This window comes from Aotus nancymaae, unplaced genomic scaffold (assembly GCF_030222135.1).
Source record: "Aotus nancymaae isolate 86718 unplaced genomic scaffold, 86718_ANA_hifiasm-v0.15.2.pri h1tg000046l, whole genome shotgun sequence".
NCBI classification, from domain to species: Eukaryota; Metazoa; Chordata; class Mammalia; order Primates; family Aotidae; genus Aotus; species Aotus nancymaae.
The window spans coordinates 3,483,125-3,505,286 of record NW_026988460.1 but is presented as its reverse complement, the minus strand read 5'-3'; the positions used below and the strand labels follow the sequence as shown (position 1 = coordinate 3,505,286).

The window sequence follows — 22,162 nt, the reverse complement described above, 5'->3', positions numbered from 1 at the left end:
GAGATAGGTTTTCACCACATTGGCCAGGCTGATCTCAAGCTCCTGGCCTCAAGTGATCCACCCACCTTGGCTTCCCAAAGTGCTGGGATTACAGGCCTGAGCCACCACACCCAGCCACATTTAAGAATTGTGGAGTTTTATGAAAGAATAAAAGATTAGGACTTCCTCTACAAAAATTTATTATAAAGTCATAGACAGTATTATAAGGATAATTGAAAATTAGATTGATAGGACAGAAAAGAGAGCCCAACAATGGACTAAACAAATATGGTTCTTTCTATATGATACAGGAGGCTTTAGAAATTACAGAGGAAAACATGGTATCAGAAGTAAATGGTATTGTTACAACTGATATCCCATAAGAAGAAAAAATCAGATTCCTACATCACACTTTCCCCAAGAATAAACTGTGAGATGGATTAAAAACTTAAATATAAGAAATAAAAATGTAAAATCTTTAGATGGGGAAAAAAGAGAATATCTTTATGATCTTAGAATAAAGTAGATTTTATAAACTGGAGACCTAAAAATCACACTCAAGATTGAATGAATTTCACTATATCAAAATGTATAATTTCTGCATAACACGGTACCATAAAATCAAAAGACAAGCAACAAACTGGTGCAAGGCATTTGCAACCCCAAATAACTACTGAAAGCAAGTTTCCAGAATCTCTAACTAACTCCTACAAATCGAAAAGGGAAATTTAAACTACCCAATAGAAAAATAGACAGCTTATTAACAGGCACTTCCACATGGGGGAGACACAAATGAGCTGTAAAAAATATGAAACGATTTTCCACAGTGCTAATAAAAGCAGGAAATGCACATTTAAAAATCATAATGAAGTTGCATTTTATGCCCATCAGAATAGCAGAAATTCAAAAGGCTGACAGTGAGACTTGGCAAAGAACTGAGGTAAAAAGGCACTCTGAGCTGCGGCAGGTGGTGCTTTGGAGAGCAAGTTGTTGTTCCCTTGTTAGACTTCTAAACGCACAGATTCTACAACACAAAGATTCTACTTTGGGACAAAAATCAGCAGCATTTCTCAAAGAAGGAACTCTTGGTATTTTGTGGGGGACAAGTCTTTGTTATTCAGGACTCTCATGCACTATAGAAAATTTAGCATTCCCGCCCCATCCCATCCCCATCTCACAAAAGATTCTCCCACATTTCCAAATAATAGCTAGGAGGGTTGGACCACCCCGGGTGAGATTTACCAGGAGCAATTCCTGCATATACTCACACAGTGGTACTCTCACATAGCTTGTGCCCCAAATACCTCTCACAACTAAACACAGAGGCCTGGGTACAAAAGGAGAACCAGGAGGACATATGCTGTCGCATCCTTTGTTATAACAAAAATCGGACGCTAACCATTAGCCATCAGTCCACAAATGCAGATTAGACTATGATTCGGTCATACCGCAGAGCACTATGCAACATTTAATAATCTAGATCTCAAAAAACGATGTTGGGTAAAATATAATAGACGCATAATATACTTTCTAAAAATATACTTTACAAAAAACAATGTTGAGTAAAATATAATAGCATAATATACTTTATAAAAAGTTTTAAAATTACAAAATCATAGAATATATTTAAACAGACATGCACACACATATGCAAACTAAATATCTACCAAATTCAGAATAATGGTTGTCTCCAAAGATGAAGAAAAAATTGGACTGGAGAAATTAACATAGAAGATAAATTCTGTGTGGTTCTATCACTTAAAAGAGTAAAGACAGGATGTGAAAAAATATGAAAAACATTTGTTAGTTTCGAGTGATGGGCACATGGATAGGAGTTTGTTGCAATTTCTTCTGTATATTTCCATATTTTACCCCCACTTTGGCTGCTGAATGTACAGTGAATGGGGGTCAGTGGAAGGGTGAGGATGGAGACTGGGTGTTGGGCGGCAGTACTGGAACCAGAGAGGAGCCAAGCAAGGACCCCAGCATCCCTCCCTCTGCTGCTTTGAACTCCAAGAGTGTGTGACCACTTTTTTTTGCTTCATTTCTCTATTGCCCAAAAGGTTTTCCTGGATGAACACTTCCCCTTGTAGTATCCTCTGCCTTCCAAGTTTTGAAATTGTCACCTAAGCAAGCCAGGAATTTGTCAACAGCTAGTTTTTTTAGCAGAATGACACATTCAAGTGATGTCTAAATAATTAGACATCCCCATCCCCATTCCCACAATTTTGCTTCTACATCCTTTTCTTTCTTGAACTTTCTTTTATTGTGGTAAAACATCCATAACAAGGCTGGATGCAGTGGCTTATGTCTGTAATCCTAGCACTTTGGGATGCCAAGGCCCAAGGATCATTTGAAACCAAGAGTCCGAGAACAGTCTGAGCAACAAAGCAAGAACCTATCTCTACAAAAAACATTAAAAGTTACCCAGGTGTGGTAATGCTGGCTGTGTAGTCCCAACTACTCAGGAGGCTGAGGTGGGAGGATCACATGAGCCAAGGAGTTCCAGGCTGCAGTGAGCCACTATCACACTGCACTCCAGCCTGAGTGACAGAGTAAGACCCTATCTCAACAGTATATATATATATATAAATTATATATTAATATATGTAATAGTAATTTATTGTTAATGATTATTAATATATTATTACTATGTGATTATTATATATTATATAATAATATATTAATATATACTATGTTAATATATATTATATAATTATTTATAGTATAGTAGTATACTATAATATAGTAGTATATGCAATTATATACTATATAGTAGTATACATAACAGTATTACATTTACTTTTATAATGATGTACTATGTAGTAATAGTATAGTAGTATATTATAATGTAATGCTACATATACTACAATATATAGTATATATACTACTATATATTATATATAATATACTGATATATAATAGCATGTATTATATATTATTTTAATATTTATTATATTATATAATACTACATATATAATAGTGTATATATTATATATGAGTATGTATAGTATACTAGTACATATAATATTTTATATTTTATATTACATATATGTACATACACACACACACATACATAAATAAAAGTTACCTTTTTTTTTGAGATGGAGTCTTGCTCTGTCACCCAGGCTGGAGTGCAGTGGCACAATCTCAGCTTACTGCAACCTCCACCTCCTGGGTTCAATTGATTCTCCTGCCTCAGCCTCCAGAGTAGCTGGGATTACAGGCACGCACTACCATGCCCAGCTAATTTTTGTATTTTTTGTAGAGATGGGGTTTCACCATGTTGGCCAGGATGATCTTGATCTCTTGCCCTCGTGATCTGCTGCCTCAGTCTCCCAAAGTGCTGGGATTTCAGGCGTGAGCCACTGCACCCAGTCCAAAAGTTACCATTTTAACAATTTAAAAATCCCTAGGCACAGTTGTTTATGCCTGTGATCCCAGCACTTTGGAAGGCAGAGGCAGGAGGATTGCTTGAGCCTAGGAGTTCCAGACCAGCCTGGACAACATAATGAGACCTCATCTCTACAGAAACTTTTTTTTAAAAGCTGGTCATGATGGTGCATGCCTCTGGTCCCAGCTACTCGGGAGGCTGATTTGGGAGGGTTGCTAGGGGGTTGAGGCTGTAGTGAGCCATGATTGTGCCACTGCACTCCAGCTTGGGTGACAGAATAAGACCCTGTCTAACTGCATTCACAATGTTGTACATCCACTACCACCATTCATCTCCAGAACATTTTCATCATCCTGAACTGAAACTCTATGCTCATTAAACAATAACTTCCCATTTCCCAGTACCCCCAGCCCCTTGTAACCTCTGCTCTACTTTCTGTCTCCGTGAGTTCGACTATTCGAGATAGTAATTGCTATTCAACTATTGTAGATACTAATTACTCCATGTAAGTGGAATCATACAATATTTATCATTTCATGTCTGGCCTATTTCATTTAGTATAATGTTTCCAGAACTCATTCATATATCAGACTCTCATTCCTTTTTAAGGTGAACAGAATTATAGTCCATTGTATGTATATGCCATTTTTCATTTATCCATTAATCTGTTGATGGACATTTGGATTGTTTCCACCTTTAGTTATTGTGAATAATGTGCCTATGAACACTGATATACAAATATTGTCCAAGGCCCTGCTTTCAATTCTTTTGGGTATCTGCCCAGAGATGGAGTTGCTGGATCATACAGTAATTCTATATTTAACTTTTTGAGAGACTACCGAACAGCTTTTCGTAGTGGCTGCACCATTTTACAATCCCATCATCAATGCACTAGAGTTCCAGTTTTTCCACATTCTCACCAACACTTCTTATTTTCCTTTTGTTCCCCAAATATCTATCCTAGTGGATGTGAAATGGTATCTCATTGTGGTTTACCCTATGGTTCTTTTATTATCAGTGTTAAGAAAGCATTGTATATATTTATGTCTGATTGATTGATCCATAACAAGTATGTTTTTTAGTATTTCAGCATGTCCAAAAATGTGCTCCACAGAACATGGATTGCACTATTAGAGGTTTTATTAATACAGATTTATTATTAGAGATTGCATATATTAGAGGTTTCTGTGGGATAAGAAAATTGAGAAAGAGAAATTTTCTGGTTAAGTAAGCTGAGAAAGGAAGGAAACTCCATCCAGTAGAGCCATTTCCAGTGCATACATAACTTCTGCAAATTCAACAAGTGAATAGGAGATGGTAACTGAATCTCCTGTCCTATGATTGGTCTCAGTTTTTTCAAGTCTCTTATGCTGAAAGTAATTCTGTTATTTAAAGATATGCATCTTTTTATACAAATGGTTCATAAATAGAGCCAATTATTTTATGTAGTGCTCAAAGAAACTTTTATCTGTTGCAACTTTGAAGGAAAAACTGGCTATATTCATGATGATGTAGTATGGTGGACTCCATGTTGGCACTTTCCCTAAGGGATTTTCGGTGTTAATTTTGACTATACACAGTTTTCACTTTGAACTGACTTTAGAAACTACTTCCCATGTAAGATGCAATTTTTCTATGTATCTTCTCCTTGAAGTTTGAGAAGACTTTGAAAAGCCCTACTGTAAAGAAATCTGATTAACATAGTTTAAACCAGGAGTTGGCAAATTTTCTCTGTAAAGGCCCAGATAGTGGATATTTTCAGCCCTGTGGACCAGACAGTTTCTGTTACAGCTATTCAACTCTGCAGTTGTAGCACCTTAACAGCCATAGACAATCAATACATAAATGAATGGACGTGGCTGTGTGCCAATAAAACTTTATTTAGAAAAACATGCAGCATGTTGGATTTAACTGACAACAGTAGTTTTCTGACCCTTGGTTTAGACCATTATGACCGAAGTTTATTGAATAGCCTTCCTCTCCTTTTTTTTTTTTTTTTAAACCAAAACCTATAGTAAACCCTTAGATTTCTGTACTTGAATTCAAATATTGGAGGGCTTCAGCTCTTCAAAATGACACTGACGGTTAGATTTCTGAACTTGAGTTCAAACATCAGAGGGCTTCAGCTCTTCATAAATGACACTGAATGTTGATGACAGGTTGTTACTTTTCACGTGTCTGGTTTTTCATCTCTGTGGCACCAAAACTAGTCACTTGGTGAGTGTTATGGGCTGACTTTTGCCAGCCCCTTGATTGATAGATTGAAGTCCTAATTCGTCCTACTTCAGAATGTGGCTGTGTTTGTAGATAGCATCTCTAAAGAGGTGATTAAGTTAAAATTAGGCCTTGAGGATGGTCCCTAATACAGTGTGACTGGTGTCTTTATAAGAAGAAATACGGACACAAAAAGAGGTACCAGGGGAGTTTGGGTGCAGAGGAAAGACCATGTAAAGAGATGCCCATCCGCAAACCAAGGAGAGAGGCCTCAGAGGACACCAGCTCTGTTGACACCTTGATCTTGGACTTTCAGCCTCCAGAAGTATCAGGACACACATTTTTGTTGTGTAAACCACACAGTCTTTGGCATTCTGTTATGGCAGCCCTAGCAAACTAACACAGTGGGTGATTGTAACTCATCTACCCCATCTCATTGAGATCTTAAATTTCTTTGCTCATTCCCAGATACCCAGTATCACAAGTATCTTGTACCAGAGTTTGTAAGTGGAGTCAAGTGCTTTAATTATATTTGCATATATGATGTCTTAAGATTCATAGATCTTAAGACATATCCCTCGGTTGTAGAATAGATTCCCACAATGCTCTTATCTCCGTTTTCCTTTCTTTCTCCCTTTAGTTTCCTTCCAAATACCATCCACTTTGTTTCTTTTCCTGGGTTCTGGGGTTTTCCAATAGATGCATATTTCTTTGGTTTATAATGCTGCTTGTTGCCGGCAGGAAGTCAGTGTGCATGTGGCAATAGAATCCAAGAACTAACTACTTGTTTGTAACCTCAGGCAAGGTATCTTGTTTCCCTGACTTGGTTTATTTATCTTCCTGGTATAACAGCATCCATATTATCTTCGGAGTTTCTAGAAGCATTAGCAGCAATACAGTTAGGTGCCTGTCATAGTATATGGCTTATGTTGGTCACTTAATATAACAGTAACTGTTGATGGCCATCAGGAGGAATCTGTTTATTTCTCTTTTTTCTACCTTTGTGATCCAAGTTGACAGCAACTGTGTAGTCTTTGTTAACACCCACTAAATAAGTAAGGGATTTAACTAGTTCTTTGCATGTGACATTAGTCACTGCTTGGTATATCATTGTTTACAGGGCTTAATCCCTCAAAGAGCTTTTGTTACCAGGCAGACACAAGAATGATGTGGAGAGATGATGTGATGAGGCAGAAAATGCACTGAGTCATTCAAATGCCAGCTCTGCCCTGTGAAACATTTTACAAGTTGCTTTCTCTTTCTCTCTCTTTCTGGACCTCATTTATCTCATCTGTAAAGTGGCGGCTTAGACTAAAACACATCTCTAGTGTATCTTCTCTTTGCCTAATGTTTCACTGAGAGATCATGAAGGCCAAGAGGATGACTGGGTGGAGAGTTCTTCATACCGATTTTAGTACTACCCAAACCATGACCCCATGCCCAATATGTTTTCCTCCTAAAAGGGTACTAAAAAATATCACCTGCAAGAAACTCTCAACCTATTCTTCTTTCTGTGCCCTCATTTGAGTTGATCTCCTGGAATATTGAGTTCCTGCTAGAAAAATGCCTTTGTCCTATGGCATCAGTAAGGAGAGAGAGGGCAGAGGTGTTTGTGAAGAAATCCTGTTGACTTTCTGCTTCTTATGCCACTTTGCACCTAGATGCCTTGCTGCACATCTAGGGGGAGTAGAGGGGCAGGTGGCATGGGGAGGTACCATGCAGATGGTGCCACAGAGAGTTTCACTTACCACATGGCAGAACAAGGGATGCCACACCTGCCACTTCTGCCTTCCTCCTTGTCCTGTTTTTACACACGGGTGTGTGTGAAACAGTGTGACCTCACAAGTGACAAGGGAGAAGCGTGCTTATTGACTGAAGCAGCGCTTCTGGGGGGAAAGCTGTTTTCTTTTCTGTAGTAGGGAGAATGAGAAATACATATAAATGAGGATATCTTATGGCACGATATGCACGCTAGATTTCATCAGTATTCATGACGTGTTTCATTCTCACCACACTGACATCTGTTAAAAACCAGATTCAGGAATGCCATTCTGGTTTCAGTAACTCTGAAACATGGCTTCCGAGGGGATGTATTACTGAGCTCTCTCTCCCACTTTGACAGCACTGATTTTGCAGCTGAGTGTAGATAACTTTGAGCACTTCAGAGTCTCCTCCTACAGAGACAGTAGAAGTCTAACACGGTATATTCAGTGACATGCATCCTGTAAGAAGCCAAATTGGTATGAAATCTTTAGTTGTTAAGGAGACTAGCCTCAATTTCATCTGTATTTTGAGAGAACTCTATTCTAAATCTCATGTAATTAGGTGAATTTCTAAAATTGTGATTAAACTGTAGTCAGCCAAGGAAAAATTAGGAATAAATTAGAAGTGTCATTGCCTTGAGATTTATAGTTGCTTTCCCTGTGCCTACAGAAATTAAGGAGCTTCTCTCTTCTGTATTACAGGCTTTGATGAGAAATCCAGAAGAAAGAATGTGTGAAAGAAAAAGATGACATCTATGCATAGGAAACAAAATTTGAAGATTATTACAATAAAAACAGAAGAAAGGCAAGAGAATACTTACTAGTTAAAGGTAAGTGCACGTTTCTGTAAATTTTGACCTCTTTGATATGTTAGATAGAACAGGAAAGTGAATTTATATGTGTTTGTGTGTGAGTACACATTGACTTATCAAGCAGGGCTTGGACAGGATGTGATATGATGTGTGATATGGCATATTAGCAAAATATTTGCACCACTGGCACATGACAAAGAAAATTAATAAATACAGTTACTCTCCTACTTTCAAATGAAAGTCCAACACCCAAAAGTTGAATAATAGGCTTACATTTTTATAGAAGTTCTCTTCCTACAGAGTACAATAAACAAATAAAAAAAGTAAAATGTACTAATTGTACTGTGCCTCAGACATATTTCCTATATTTCCAATATTTCATACACACATTTAGAAAACATAAAAAATTTTTATTTGCAGTTGAACAGCTTCACCAGCTTAAGTCCAGCGGACAATGAGCAAAGCAAGCAGTTGATTCTTTTTATATGTGCAATGATTTTCATCTTTAGCTTAATTGGAGTAAGGGAGTGTTTTGTATCCTTAGTATCAATACCTGGGTTTTACTTTCCATTTTCTACTGCTTTTTATAATAAGAGGGGAACGGAATATTTGAACAGTTGCACAGCACTGTTACAATGGCAGCAGTGCTATAGAAACCAAACTGCCAGACATGCAGGCAACACAACCAGATGAGGTCTCAAAATGCTTCTTCATGAGGTGCTCGGAAGTTCATATCTGACAAGCAAAAGCAGTTTGAAGGACATGATATAAAATATGCAAAACTATGAACTGCACGTAAGTAAAATGTGCAACAGTTAGGAACATCATTTTATGTCTCAAAATGCTTCCTTTGGTGAAATCAATGGTAAGATTGCAATTCCACATGCTGGCATCTGCTGGAGAGAAATGTCACGTTAGCAGTCAGGGATGTCGACTCTGGAGATCTTACCCTACCACTTACCACTTGTGTGATTGTGGTCAAAATGATTAATCTCTTTTCGCCTCAGTTTTCTCACCTGTAAAATGTAGGTGATATTAAAACCTACTTTATAGAGTTACTCAGTAGATGAAATGAGTCAGTATAGGCAAAGCACTTGGAAGAATTCTGAGCACATAAAAAGTGCTCAGTAATCATTGGCCGATTTTATCATTGAGTAAAGTGTACTTCAGGGATGGAAATTTCAGTTGTTGTTTTAAAGGGGACAAAGATGTGGAAGAGCATAACAGATGTTGGGGAAGTGAAAGATATCATTTCTTTAACTCTGGGCATATTTGTACTGTTCATGCAGCTGTCACAGGAACCGATGGGTGCCAGGCAGAGACAGAAGAAAGCTATAGGGGGTCAGTGTACTTCTCAAACAAAGTCTTGTTGATTGTCTCCTCGATTCAAGCACCTTGAGAAGCATTGGAGAATACAGACTTAAATGATGCAGGACTTTCTCAGGTTACAAATAAGACCATCTTAAACTCTTTGCTGCAATCTGTAAGGCTGGACTTGACTTGGTCCCAGACATTATCTCCAGCCTCACCTCCTTAGCTCCCTGTCCTCATTCTTGGCTTCTTTGATTCCCTCTAAAAAACAAGCAGTGACTTTCCACTTGGATTTTTTGTACCCACTGCACAATGCAGCCTGGCTTCTTTCCCTCCCTTCCTCCTGTATCCTTTTCCTTTAAGTCTCAGACTGGGGTTTCTCTGGCTTCTCTACTGAAGGGGCCCCCTCTGAAAAGTGAGCTTCCAAAAATATTGCTGCTACTGTCATTCTCATCAGCAACGACTATGAGAGCCTATTTTTTTATATCCTTGCAACAAGGAGTATTCCAAAATTGGTTTATCATTGCCAGTCTGACAGGTGCTGAACTTGATTATTTAAAGTAGGTATAAGAGAGGCACAGGCCGGGAGCAGTGGCTCATGCCTGTAATCCTAGCACTTTGGGAGGCAGAGGCAGGCAGGTCAAAAGGTCAGCAGTTCGAGACTAGCCTGGCCAATGTGGTGAAACCCTGTCTCTACTAAAAATACAAAAATTAGCTGAACATGGTGGTGCGCACCTGTAGTCCCAGCTACTTGGGAGGCTGAAGTTAGTCATTCATTAACTCACCTTTAGAGCCTCCTTTATAGCACTCATTACTACTGGGAATTATTTTTTTTAATTTGTCTCTTCATTTACTTTTCACCTGCCTTCCTTCCTGGTGTATAAATTCCCTGAGGCCTGGAACAGCATTTGCCCTCTTCACAGTAATATTCTAGGATCCTGGTTCAGCAATTGCCATATATGAAGTACTCAATAAACATTTTGAGAGTGAAAGAATGAGAAAGACAGGATCTTGTAACTGAAATAGACAGCATGTTTACAACAGTGCTAGAGGCTCAGAAATAGAAGGGAGTCTTACAAAAATTTAGACCCAGGTAGGCAGGAGCAATATTGAAACTATTAATAGCCTCTCTGCACAAATAAGGAACAACCTGAATAGGCATTGGCCATAGTTCTGGGCAGGATCTAAAAGGGCCTCTATTGGCAGTAGGTTTTACCCTTGAGGTGCTGGATTGTGGGGAGGTGGCTGAGAATTCAAGAGTAGGGCTCGAGGAACTGGTCAGCTACCAACCACTATGGTGGAATTGTCAATATCTTAACCAAGCATATCTGCATGTGTGCATTCCTACTCAATATCAGTACTGATTATAGTACCAAGCAGAACCCTTTCTAGTCCTGTTTGTACTGGAATACTGTTCTCTGCCTTGGATCAATAAGAAGAGTTATCCAGGCCAGGCACAGTGGCTCACGCCTATAATCCCAGCACTTTGGGAGGCTAAGGCGGTAGATCACTTGAGGTCAGGATTTGAGACTAGCATGGCCAACATGGTGAAACCCTGTCTCCACAGAGAATACAAAAATTAGCCGGACATAGTGGCACATGCCTATAATTCCAGCTACTTGGGAGGCTGAGGCAGGATAATCACTTGAACCCAGGAAGCAGAAGTTGCAGTGAGCAGAGATCGCACCACTGCACTCCAGCCTGGGCAGCAGAGTAAGTGAGACTCCATCTTGAAAAAAAGAAAAAAGAAAAGGCATCCAAATACAGCCAGAGGACTCTGATGCCCTCTAATTTCACCCCTGAGCACCCTTCTGCTCACATTGCATACCAGCAAGTCCTCCCTTATACCTGTTTTATTTCATGTGTGTGGATTGTGTAGTTATATGTCATAGTTGTACACATTTTAGGGATACATGTGATATTCTGATACATGTATACAATGCATCATGATCAAATCAGGCTAACTGGGATATCTATCACCTTGAATATTTATCTTTTCTTTCTGTCAGGATACCTATTTTAAATAACCATGCTTATCACCTATGAGACTGGCAGGGACTAAAAATATTTTAAATACTCCTCATTTAAAGGATAGAGACGAAAAGGCTCTCCTATACTGTTGATGAGAATGGCAGTAGGGGCAATATTTTTAGAAGTTAACTTGGCCGTACTTATCAAAATTCTAACTGCACATTCTTATTGACCAGATAAGATAACTTTTAGGGATTTATCTTCCAGATAAACTGGTATAAATACAAAATGATACATGCACAAGTGTATTCACTCTAGCATTGTTGTAATAGCAAAATTATGTAATAGCAAATTATCCCAGGAGGAATTTGTATGGTTGTTGATAGGAGAGCAGTAGATAGATGATGGTGCTTCCATCTAATAGAATACTGTGTAACCTTTAAAAAGTGTCAGGGTAGATCTCTCAAATGTATTAAGGAAAAGGAGGGGGGCGGGAAGCTGGCAAAATGGTGTGTATCCTGAAATCCTGACACACGCTACAACATGGAGGACCCTTGGGACATAATGCTACATGAAATAAGCCAGTCACAAAAGGATGAGTACTATATGATCTTACTTATGTGAGGTACCCAGTACAGTCACATTCATAGCGATGGAAGGCGGAGTGGTGGTTGCCAAGGGCTGTAGGGAAGAGGGAATGGGCAGTTACTGTTTAGTGGGCACAGAGTTTCAGTTTGAGATAATGAAAATGTTCTAGAGATGGATGATGACGGTGATGGTTGCCCAACAATATGAATGCACTTAATACCACTGAACTGTACACTTAAAAATGGGTTAAATGAGCAATTTTTGGTAAACCTATTTTACCACAGTTTTTTTAATATTAAGAAGGGAAAACTTTCCAGGTTTCTCCAAAGAAAAAGTGTTAATAGTTTAAAATACCACCATAATACATTTTAGAGACCATCAGCTAAAATTCCTGAGTAGTCTCGGGATCTAAAAACAAAAGTATGATTTTTTTTTTTTTTTTTTTTTTTAAAGAAAGAAATCTATTTTCCTTTTAAATGATGCCTCATACACCTAACTTTAGTGGTGCAAATTAAGAAGCAGCAAATTACTAGCCAACCGCCAAATCACAGTACCTCCTAATTCTGTTAGGGATTAAATGAGTTAACACTTGTTCTTTTAAGAACTTTACAAGTATTAACTTAAATCCCCAACAGAACTAGGAGGTATTGTGATTTCTGTTTCACAGATGAGATCACTGCGAACAGAGAGGTTATGTAACATGCCCTAGGTCACACAGTTAGTGAGAAGCAGAACTGGTTATCATCAAACCGAAAAATTATATAGCCCTAGAGCACAAAGCAGTCTGAGTCACTCTGCTTTACCATCTCCCAGTTCTGAAGAGCTTCTGTATTAGAAGAGCCATCTATAGACTATGTTGGCATCTCTAAGGTTTCTACTGCATAGTTATAACTGAAAAGCTTGATACAGCTATTAGCTTTTCTTCAGTAGATGCTTGTTAACTTGAAATGTGTAAATGATTTGTCTCTGACTGGCAAATCATTCTTTAACATTTACCTAGCTTCTTGGCTGCGCATGGTGGCTCACGCCTATAATCCCAGCACTTCGAGAGGCCGAGGCGGGCAGATCACTTGAGGTCAGGAGTTCGAGACCAGCCTGGCCAACATGGTGAAACCTGGTCTCTTTTAAAGATATAAAAATTAGTCGGGCGTGAGGCATATGCCTGTAATCCCAGCTACTTGGGAGGCTGAGGCAGGAGAATTGCTTGAGCCTGGGAGGTAGAGGTTGCAGTGAGCTGAGATGGAGCCACTGCACTCCAGCCTGAATGACAAAAAACAAACAAACAAACAAAAACATTTACCTAGCTTCTTACTCAACGCAGTCATGGAGGAGAACAAGGGAAGGCTACATATAAAAACACAAGTGTTCTAAGGTTTTATCAGAGAAGAGCTCTGGAAAGGAATTTTCCATATTGAAAAGGGAAAACGTGATCTTATCTTCTCCCTAAGGCTTATGTCTCCCAAAACATTAGGTTAATTTTAAAAATATATTTCATGTTTGTATTCAAACAAACGTAGGAAATGCCGAATTGAAAGGCATGAACAGTTTCTCTTCTGCAGGAATTCTTAGGGACTTAGATAAACACCATAAGTTGCCAAAAAACAGATATATTAAATAATATATAACAATATATTTTATATAATATTTAATTGTTTCCCAGAGTTATTTTTACCTCAGAGCCCTTCTCCCATGGAGAAGTTTGAGGGTTTAATGCTTCCTGGATCATTTTTTGGAAATCTTTGTATTAAGGATTTTCCAAATCTACCACCAGGGGTCAGTTTTCCCCTCCTTTTATATTCTGACTGACCATTGGCCAAAACTTAATTTTCTCTGAGCACACCTGAGACTGGCTGACATTTTTCAAGTGGACATTGCTTAAAACTTTTAAGGGATGAGTACAAGAAATAAGAAAAATAAGAATCCCTATAAATAGCAACATTTCCAAAATCTATGAGGCTGAGCCAAAGAAACAGCAAATCTACCAAGCTCTCTTGCACCAGTATGGAGAACAAATTCTCAGCCATATTGCTTGGCTCTTTTTCCCTCCTGTTTCTGAGCCAAGTGGCCTTTGTGTCATCTCAGCCCCCAAGCACATCTGTGAGCTTATCTTATTCTATCTAAGGATAAATCCCATAGACCCTTGTGTTTTCATGGTTCAAATTCTTTTCTGATTTAAATATCCTAGGTCTAAACTGTGATTTTTCCTCTAAGTCCTAGTTGGCAGCTCTGAGATAGCTCGGTAGTAATGAACAAATATGGCATTCCTGTGAATGTTCTAGTCCTAAGTAAAGCAAATATGCAGTAAATATGCTAACCTCCCTTCCCCTGCCAGGACAGACATTATTAATCAACACAGCACCCTTTCTTTACAGAACTCAGAACAGGTCTCACAAGACTTCCTGAAACAGGGCTCCATGCAGGCATTACCAATAGATTGGTGTTAATGTGAGAAAACTCTAAACCTAAGTTGTAAAATCCTTCCACTTCTGGACTGTTCTCTGTTGACTGTCTTTTGAATGTTAATCTTCATAATCTACTCAACACACACACACACACACACACATGTGTGTGCACACACACACACACATGCTTTTAAAAGTCTGTTTCAAATCTCCAGTAATGAAAACCTATCTACTACAGCCCCAGCATATCCTTATTCATACCTTATCCTTAGCAAACTGTATGGGTGCAACACCTGATTTAAAGAGAAGGGTTGTTACATCCCAGCATATGCCAGAAGCTCCAAACTTGGTCGTTCTGTTGTTTAAATTCAGATTCCTATCGATGACAGGTCATATGCCCTATTTTAATTAGCACTTGCTTAGAGTTGCCTTTGTGTGACGTATTTAGGAAATGACCTGCATTCTTTATCAATCTTTAGCAAAAGCTGGGTCAGGTATTAAAAGGCCTAACCTGTTATGGTAGACTTTGAAATTATCATCTGACAAGTTAATTTCTTTTTAATGCTGAAAGCTTATTTTAGCATTAAAGAATAAGAAGGTAATATAGTGTAGTCATTAAGCATACCCTCTGGAATTACATGGGGTTCAACTCTTGGTGCCCCCACTTAATTGGGCTTCGGGGTCTTTGGAGAGTCACTACTTAATCCTTCTAAGTCTTCTTAAAAAGAAGATAAAAATGATACCTATCTCACTGTAGTGCTTTTATAAAACAAATGTTATTGTACATCTACTTTGTACAAGTGCAAAACATCACTGTGAGGATTGAATGACCTGGGCATTTACTTCACCCTACACTGAGATGGAACTATTATCACTAATCTTTTAAAGCACTTTTATGTTTCAGCTGAAACCATCATGAAAGGTAGGGGCAAAAGAAGATATGTGTGTCTTAGCTCGATTAGAGATGAGATTTAGTTGTAGCCTGGCCAGCAAGGTAAATATTTAATTTTTCAATTGTGCATTGGAAGTGAACCTTCCCCTGTGGCCAGTAGGGTGTGCTGTGTGAACAGAGTAACTACTTCTAGCGCCGGTTTCAGGTGACGGTGTCGCTCTTCACCTCGGGGGAGTGTGATCGGAAACTAATGAGCAGCAAGTTCAACTTTGCTGTTAGATCTCTAGCTTCTGTTTCTTGTGAAATTTAACTCCATGCACGTTTCTTATGGCAGCAGAATTGATTAACATTTACTACATGTCCTTTCTGGCCAACGCAGTGTTGAAATGAGTTTACCATGTAAGGATGAGGTGATGCTAATACACTGGATGTTGTTAAGAAGGCATCATGGAACTACTATATAAATTAACTAGTGATAAGAGATAATAACACTATGAAAACCCCTGGAAGAGATGAAAGCCTTTTAAAGCAATAATAACACACCACCTACCTTCCTATTTGCCTAAGTCACTGTCTGGCTGTACAGGGGTAAGGAGAGGTAAAGTACATAAAAGCAGAGAGCTGGGGATAGGTAGAAATAAAAGGCTGTTAGAGTTCAAGTCCTAATTACCAAAAGGTAAAGACAATATCAATAGCACCTATGATTTTTCTATATTGCATCTACATAACTTGCATCTACATAATTTAGAATCTTATATTCATTATTTTAGCTTTGCCTTTTGAAATCAGCTTCAGAAATTAACCCAGTCCCCACCCCCAAGCAAATTTTAAATTCATCTTTGAATTTTTAAAGAAGTTGCTTTTTTATTTAAATCTCATATTGGGATTTAAGTAGTCAACATATATCTTACCTCAATTCTTTTGTTTTATAAAAGTAATTCTGTTTCTGACAATCTAATAGGAGAAAAAAAATCTCATTTGTTTAATATTTATTTCTGATTATCAGTGAAGGACTTTTGTATATCTATTGGCTCTTTATATTTTGCATAAAAATTGCCTATTCCTATGCCTCTTTTTCTGTGGATTTGCTTCTTAGTAAGTTAAGAGGGAAACAATTCAGAGGTGACAGACTAAGGCACATGTGCCTTAATAATACAATCCTGGCTGATGCTGTGGCTTATGCCTGTAATCCTATCACTTTGGGAGGTCAAAGAGAGAAGATTGCTTGAGTCCAAGAGTTTGATGCTGCAGTGAGCTATGTTCACAGCATGCACTCAGCCCAGGAGACAGAGCGAGACCCTGTCTCTAAAAAATATATATAAATATAAATAATACTTTGTTATGCCAGCCAACAACAAAAAAGAAAAATATATAAATAATACAATGCTGATTTAAAAGTAATCCCAAATAATGTGAGAACATAAATGTTCAGCTTCTGCCTAGTCTTTAGAGTGGCTGACAACCCGTTCTCCCTTTTGGAGTCATTCTTGAGCTCACAGATGGCTGGTTCCTCTGTGTGAGGTCCCTGTCAGCCCTGTGCCAGTTGCAAAGAGCTAGAAGAGCAAGCATCCTTGTAGTCCATGTGGATTTCCATAGAGGAGGCAGGTGGTGCTGTTTGCTGAACAGTCCTGCTCAGCAGACGGCAGTGGTATCATTTGGCTTTAAGAATCAGCTTTAAGAAAAGATACATAATTCTGGTTAAGCATGGTGGCTCATGCCTGTAATCCCAGCACTTTGGGAGGCCAAGGTGGGTGGATCACTTGAGGTCAGGAGTTTGAGACCAGCCTGGCCAACATGGTGAAACGTCTCTACTAAAAATACAAAAATTAGCCGGGTGTGGTTGTGTGTACCTGTAATCCCAGCTACTCAGGAGGCTGAGGCCAGAGAATCACTTGAACCTGGGAGGCAGAGGTTGCAGTGAGCTGAGATTGCACCACTGCACTCTCTCTTGGGTAACAAAGCAAGACATCATCTCAAAAAGAAAAAAAAAAGAATTTCTCCATCGGTCTGGGTAGTAACTGAGTCTGATTTTTTTCTTTATCTTACACTTGGTGGAAATGTTGGCTTGATGAATAGCCAAAGTGAGTTTTTGCTTATTTGTGTGTTTTGTTTCTTTGTTGCCCAGGATGGTGGAATAAGTTAAGAGTGACCCATTTTGCCAAAATGTGGTTTCTGTTAGGCCCATGCTCTAGAAACGGGGATCTCTTTAATAAGTTGGCAAAGCTTATGAACACTTTCCTAGAAAAATATGTTTTAAAATTAAATTTAAGTTATTTTGAAATAAGTTTCTAAAATATTACATTTGTGTTATAAAAAACAAAGGTACTTATATATTAATGCAATAAATAACAATTTTAATAATAGATCTAATAACTACTGTAATGTCAAAGTTATCAGGAATATAAACAATATTTTGCAATATAGGCAACCACCATGATGTGATATCAAAATATCTGTGGTTTCTATTGGTGACTGAGTCACAAGTACTGCTAATATTTCTGTAGTTTGTTACCTATATTCATAATTGAAGAAACACTAAATTCCAGTTAGAGACTAGTGATAATAAAAAATTATAAATTGCCCATATAATCCAAGTTCTATTTTTGAAATCTGTGCAAAGATCCTTTGGAGCTCAGGGATGTCCCAAAGCAGGGCATCCTTGGCTGGAGTGGGGACAAGAGTTGATACAAAGGGACATGAAGGACTTTTTTGAAGTACTAGAACTATTCAATCATAATTGTGATGACAGTTACACGACTGTATATGTTTGTCAAAAACTTACAAACTATATGCCAAAAAGGGTGAATTTTGCTATATCTAAGTGAGGACTTGATAAGAGAAGTAAGGAAAGAGAAGAATTAGGAAGGGAAAGAGAACAAAAGAAAGAATAATGAGTTGAATATTGCTGCTAGTGGGAAGAACCACTATATAAAAGTCCTTGTTGGACTGGTGTTGGGTTTCCTACACAGTTATTCAGTGCTTTATTGAGGGTCCATGTAGCAATAAGGAGTGAAGTGAAAAGACTCTGAAACAAGATTCTCTGAGTTCAAATTCTGGCTCTGCCACTAATTTACTGTGTGACCCTGGGCAAGTGACATGACATCTCTATGTCTCATTTTCTCCATCTATAGAATGAAGATGATAATAGTTGTACCAATCTTATAAGATTTTTTGGGAGATTAAATGGGTTTATATATATGAAGTGCTTAGAATAGTACTTCGCACATAGGAAGCACCATAATGTCCTCTAATATTTAGAAATGCTTGGGGAAGAGACTGAAGCCATGAGGAGGAACTTAACACCAGTAACTGCGTAAGTCATCACAGAAAAATTGTATTTGGTCAAGAGAAATTAGGCATTAATTTTTAAAAATGAGTGTGTGTCCCAAAGACACATCAGCTTACTTGTTAATATACTTTTAAGTACATTTGAAACACCTTATTTTTTGGTTCTGCATGAACGTCAGCTCTCAAATGGATGCAGTCCTCAACATCCTCTTCCGTTTCCAAATAACTTCCTCTGTTAGACCACCCCACACGATGCATTTCCAAAAGACAAAACCAGAGATTTTATGCAGTGTTTGCAAATAAAAATCACATCCAAGGACATAATAAAGGTGCCAGGTCTTCTGGTTGACACATGCAGTGAATACTTATGTTTGAGTCATTAATTATGGTTGATGTACAGTACCATCCAGAAAGTCCAGAAAGCTGTGTTAAATATATACAGGGCAGCAGAATGTTCATCAACAACGTTTCCAGTGGAGTTCTCTCGAGAGTTTAGGCCTGAGGTGTTTCACTAGTTGAAGCACAGTTTGTGGGCTGGCAGATAAATGACCTATAAGTGAAGACTTTTAAAATAGCTTTCTATGCCATACACAGTACCAGACAACAGCCTGGTTATCTGGGAGACCAGAACCAGGGACTTAGGGAAACCTACAATCATGAAATAATCCAAAAACTTTATTTAAAATAGTTTCAGCCTTTCTCACTAAAGCTTAAATGCAATTTATAAGGTAGCCCAAAGGAACATACAACATGTCACAATGACTTCTTTTTAATGTCAGTATATAGTCAATTATTATTTGAGGTAGTTATATTCAGTAAAGTCACCATGAACACCAAATTAGCAAATACTGAAACATCACACCTAGGAGGAAATAGGTTATGCTGCTATAAATCTCTGTCACAACATTCTCATCAGCCAGTCGGTACATAGCCTTGTTTTAAGTGTGTTTCTGTTTAAAGACATCTTATTTAACGTATATAGTTGATTGATGAACATTGAACTCATGCCAGCAGTACTATAATTCAAGTTTGAATGAAGCTTATCTAAGACATGTTATTTTTTTTACAAGCATATCACAGCTGTCTTCCACTTAGGAACTTTGACCATTTGGGCTGCTATGATAATATACCATAAGCTTGGTAGCTTATAAACAACAGAAATGTATTCCTCACAGTTCTGGAGGCTGGGAAATTTATCATGAAGACACCAGCCCATTCAGTGTCAATGGATGAGAGTCCCGATAATACCACTTGACGGTCCACCTGATTTGGTGGACCCTGATAAGGGACCACTTTCTGGTTCATAAATGGCACCTTTTCATTGTGTCTTCACTCGGTGGAAGGGGTAAGGCAGCTCTCTGGGGTCTCTTGCATGAGGGCGCTAATCCTGTTCATGAGGGCTACGTCCTCATAAGCTAATCATGTCCCAGAGGCCCTATCTCCTGTCATTCTTACACTGGTGATTAGGTTTCAAACTATAAATTTTGGGGATACACAAACATTCAGACCATAGCTAATTCAGCAGTTCAGCACTGTGCTCGGGACCATTTTAAATAGCAAAATCACCAACCAAAAACACCAACATGTGAAAAACATGTTGCTAAATAGAATATGAAAGGAATAGTTGTACATAGCATGAGCTGAAACAAGAGGGTAGTGTTTTATTTTGTTATACCTCCACTGAAAACAGGAGCATTGGGTGACTCAAATTTTTTTGCTGTTCTCCAGAAGTCAGAGAATGATTGTAAAAATACCTCAAGTGAAGGCCAAGTGTGGTGGCTCATGCCTGTAATCCCAGCGCTTTGGGAGGCCAAAGCAGGAGGATCACTTGGGCCCAGGAGTTTGAAGCTGCAGTGAGCTATGATTGTGCCACTGCACTGCAACCTGGGCAACAGAGCGAGATCCTGTTCCCATTTTTTTTAAAGTACCTCGAGTATTGATTTTGGAGTTATGAATGAATTCTAACCAGTAGGCAAGTTCGAATTTGTAAGTAATGAGGACTGACCATATCAATAAATTTATCTCACTAAAAAGGGCCTGTATGGTCCCTCCCTTCATTCCTGGACAACATTGGCTAACTATACAACTTACATTGGACTAATGCCCAGTGAGTCATATACATAAATCAGGGCTCAGCTCTCCCCACCCTACAGTTCACTAGTCTCTCCATCAAAGGGCTTTCAGGGCATAGGGGTCTGCAAGCTACTGCCTATAGGCCAAATTCAGCACACTGCCTATTTTGCTACCAAGCTGAGCTAAGAATGTTTTTTTTTTTCTTTTTCATTTTTAAATAGTTGTGGGGGCAATCAAGTAACTATTTGACACATGAAAATTATAAAAAATTCAGTTTGGTGTCCACAGATAAAGTTTTATTGGAACACAGCCGTGGGCATTTGCTTACATACTGTTGATGGCTGCTTTCATGTAATAAAGCAGAAATGAGTAACTGCCATAGTGATCATAGAGCCCACAGAGCTGAAAATATTTACTGCCTGGTCCTTTATAGAAAAGTTTGGTGACTCCTGACCTAAAATATTGCAGCTTATCACATTGGAGGCTCTTGCACAGGCAGCTAAAAGCTCTGTATAGAAGTGATGCCTCACCTAGCAGGGGAGGAGTAAGTTCTAGGAAAAGTAAAATAGGGCTTCTCTCTTCTCTGCCCATCTTCTCTCTCTCTCTTTTTTTTTTTTTTTTTTTTTTCTTAGCTGGTCTCTTGCTGTATCGCCCAGGCTGGAGTGCAGTGGCATGATCTCAGCTCACTGCAACCTCCACCTCCGTGGTTCAAGTGATTCTCCAGCCTCAGCCTCCCAAGTAGCTAGGACTACAGGCATGTGCTAACACGCCCGGCTATAATTTTTTGTATTTTTAGTAGAGACAGGGTTTCACCATGTTAGCCAGGATGGTCTCAATCTCTTGACCTTGTGATCCACCCGCCTTGGCCTCCCAAAATGCTGGGATTGTAGGCGTGAGCCACCGTACTTGGCCCCTCTCCTTTTAATATAAGTTTAGATTTCACATCCCTGTGAATGTTGAAGCAGATTAGAAAGTATCAGGCTGCTTCTATTAACAGATCTGCAGAAACCAATTTAAATGCAACTGAAGGGAACCCATCAGAGTGAAATAAAATAATGACACCAATATTTTTGTGTTAAGGTTATGCCATGAAATTCCAGTAGCTTTGTTTTATCAATTAAGAAAGTAACATTTGTTTCATTTTGTCTTTATTTTTTGTTTTGATAGCTGAACATTATCTTAGATATCACTTAGACCAGGGCTCTGCAAGAGAATTTTTTGCAAAGTTGGACATGATCTTTGTTGTCCAATGTAGTAGCCACTAATATATGTGGCTATTGAGCAGTTTAAAGGTGGCTGGTGTGACTGAGAAAATGAATTTTTAATTTTTGTTTAATTTTAATTAATTTAAGATGAAATAGCCACATGTGACTAGCAGCTAGCTTATAAGACAAGGCACATCTAGACTCAAGACTGCCAACTGCCCTGCAGGCTTGATTTGTTGCCAACACTTAAAGATTGGAAGACTTTATATA

The 22,162-nt window shown here is 38.5% G+C and overlaps 1 protein-coding gene across 1 annotated transcript in view; it reads left to right on the top strand.

Moving 5' to 3' along the window:
* The window catches only part of FRMD4B (FERM domain containing 4B), a 354,838-nt gene that overhangs the window by 95,323 nt on the left and 237,353 nt on the right, over positions 1-22,162 (top strand). The window contains exon 2 of the mRNA XM_012473977.2: positions 8,053-8,180. The gene's annotated coding sequence lies outside the window, so the exon portion shown is untranslated. The remainder of the gene's footprint in view (positions 1-8,052; positions 8,181-22,162) is intronic.